The sequence below is a fragment of the Mauremys reevesii genome, linkage group 4, assembly GCF_016161935.1.
Source record: "Mauremys reevesii isolate NIE-2019 linkage group 4, ASM1616193v1, whole genome shotgun sequence".
Taxonomy (NCBI): Eukaryota; Metazoa; Chordata; order Testudines; family Geoemydidae; genus Mauremys; species Mauremys reevesii.
In genome coordinates this window covers 27620708-27623818 of record NC_052626.1, presented here as the reverse complement: position 1 = coordinate 27623818, position 3111 = coordinate 27620708, and positions in this window count along the sequence as shown.

The following is a 3111-nucleotide window of genomic DNA, read 5'->3' as shown; positions in this document are numbered from 1 at the left end:
CTGACCAAGATGCAGACCTGGCCTTTTGCCAGACAGAAGGCCCCCCACAGTAAAGACAGAGGCCTGGTGCCTGGTGCTGAGCCCTCTCAGTGTTGGAGAGATGAGGCCAGGCTGCGTCAACCTGCATGGGTTCAGGCTATGGAGGTGGGGGATACTGGCAGTCAGCTGGTCAAGGCCATGGGAGGAGGTGTAGAATGGGTGTTTCTCTTCCTTTCCTGACACTGTTCTGATAGCCAGTCATCAATCTTAATACATAGGTCGATAAACACATCCAGGCTGGTGGAGTTTTTACCCACACCAGCTTGTGTTGGTGTATTTATGCAGGCCAAGCTGGAAGGGGTAGCGCTGAATGGCCTTGTTCCATTTGGTATCTGCCACAAAATGCCGAAAGAACACAGCATAGCTGGCCACCAGCTGGATTCCCCATTACGAGGTCAGGATTATGGCCTTGGCTGTTTTCATATGGTCTGGGTCATTGAAAACTACTGACATGGCCTGGATGAACTCAAGCTGTCCCAGGAGAGGTCTAGACTTCTCAAGCAAAGGAGAAGCACATGGCAATGCTTCTCCAGACAGTAGACTACAGATAAGTGCCATCCTGGCACAGGCAGTGGGGAACGTCTGTGGATGCAGCAGGAACAGGAGCTGGCATTGATTCATAAACCCACAGAAATGTCTGCAGTTGCCATCAAACTTGTCAGGCATAAGGAGCTTTGGTTCATAAGGGTGTGTACTGCTGGTGGTATGGCGTTTACATGCAAGGCTGCAGTCTGTGCCTACAGGGACTAATATGAGTCTATAGACTCTGAAGAACCTCCACTAGCTCTGTCATGGGGACATTGGCCTTCATGGATCCATCCCAGCAGCACAGCCTGTTTCTGTGCTCCTGCTCCAACCACTAGGCATGACATACCCCCCACCCATGCCCTGCTCATTGCTGGTAGCTCCCATTACAGCACTCCCCTGGAAGGGGAGCCAGTTCATGTGATCCCTGAGACCCACTCCACCTTTGACCAGCTGAAGAATGTCTTTACTATTGCTCCCATCTTTTTGGGCTTCTCAAACTATCATGAACTGATAGTAGCGCTGAATGGCCTTGTTCCATTTGGTATCTTTGGGCTGCTCAAACTATCATGAACTAGGATCTGGGTGATCAGACCTAGGGGTTGGAAATTGTGCTGAAAATGTGCTGAAAATACCTCTGAGCCCATTTTCCCTGCCAGTTTGGGACTTCCAGAATCCTATCTTGTTGAGCCAGACACACTAGCCTGCTGCAACACAGACCCAAGGTCTGGTCCACGCCGCCACAGCTGCAGACTTAACTGAAAACAGCTCAGTAGGTTACCTATCTTGAGCACCCAGACACCCAGTTACCAATGGGATCCAAACCCCAAATAAATCTATTTTACTCTGTATAAAGCTTATACAGGATAAATTCATAAATTGTTCGCTCTCTATATCACTGATAGAGAGATATGCACAGCTATTTGCTCCCCCAGGTATTAATCACTTATTCTGGGTTTATTAATAAAGAAAAGTGATTTTATTAAGTATAAAAAGTAGGATTTAAGTGGTTTCAAGTAGTAACAGACAGAACAAAGTAAGTCACTAAGCAAAATAAAGCAAAAACACACAAGTCTAAGCCCAATACTTTAAGAAACTGATTACAGGTAATACTGAAACATCTCTGAGGGTGGAATAAGCTTCTTTCACAGATTAGACTCCTTCTTAGTCTGGGCCCAATCCTTTCCCCTCATACAGTCCTTGTTAGTTCAAGCAGCCCTCTCAGGTAGTAAGCAGGGGTTCTCTCATGACTGGCCCCACTTTGTCCTGCTTACCTCCTTTTATAGGTTTGGCACAAGGCGGGAATCTTTTGTCTCACTGGGTCCCCATCCCGCCTTCTAAATGGAAAAGTATCAGATTTAAGAATGATTTCATTATCAGATGACATGGGTACATGTCACTATAAGACCCCTAGTCTCCATTCTTCCTGGGTAGGCCCACACATACACAAGAAGGTAAATAAACCATTTACAACCAATTGTCCTAGTCAATGGGAGCCATCAAGATTCTAAACCACCATTAATATCCCATACTTTGCATAATTACAATAGGACCTCAGCGTTATACTTCATATTTCTAGTTTCAGATACAAGAATGATACATGCATACAAATAGGAGGAATATATTCAGTAGGTTATAACCTTTGTTATGATACCTTACAAGAGACCTTTTGTATAAAGCATATTCCAGTTATATCATATTTACACTCATAAGCATATTTCCATAAAACATATGGAGAGCAACGTCACAGACAGGCAATCATGCCTAGTGGGGTCAGAGCTGTAGTTAGGGACCAGGAGCCAGAGCAAAGGGTCAGACGCAGAGTAAGGAACCGAGCAGGGCTGGAGCAAGTCTAGGAGTGGACAAGGCACAGAGAAATCACAGCTATGGGCATGTGTGTGGAGGAGTAAAAGATCAGTTGTTGTTGTTCGGCTTTAGAGAACACTTGCTGATTTCCGTGGCCAATTCAGGAGTGGAGGTCAATCAGATGTCCCTGCTGTGGCTCAGCTGTGCTCATAGACTGTCCGGAGACAGGGCAGACACAGGAGTCCTCATTCCTGACACGAGCTATGAAATAAAAATATGTTTTAAGACTTTCTTTCCAAGTGAGGAGAGATGGCTGTTATACCCCTACAGCCAAAGCCCAACATGCAATGATGACATCCTTGAAGGGGAACTTCTGTGTGAGTACAGATACCCATCAGGTCTTGAATGCAGCGAAGGCCTCTCCTGATCTGTGCCTTAGTTTAGAAGTTAATGGAGTTACACCCGGGATGCTATTTTGTCCCACATCTCCACATGATGCTGCAGAAAGGCACAAACCCTTTGTGCAATCTAGTCTCCACCCCCTTCCGCTCCACCATCCCACCATCCTTCTCCTATAGTCAGAAATTCAACATTCGGGCAATGTGGATGAACCACACTGTGGTAACATTTATGCAAATTGTTAGTTTAACAATTGGATAGCATTTGTGGAGTTCGCCATGGATCTCTGCTTGTCATGGGTATGTGGCAGTTTCTTTACAGGACTGCTAGAAAAGTGTCAGG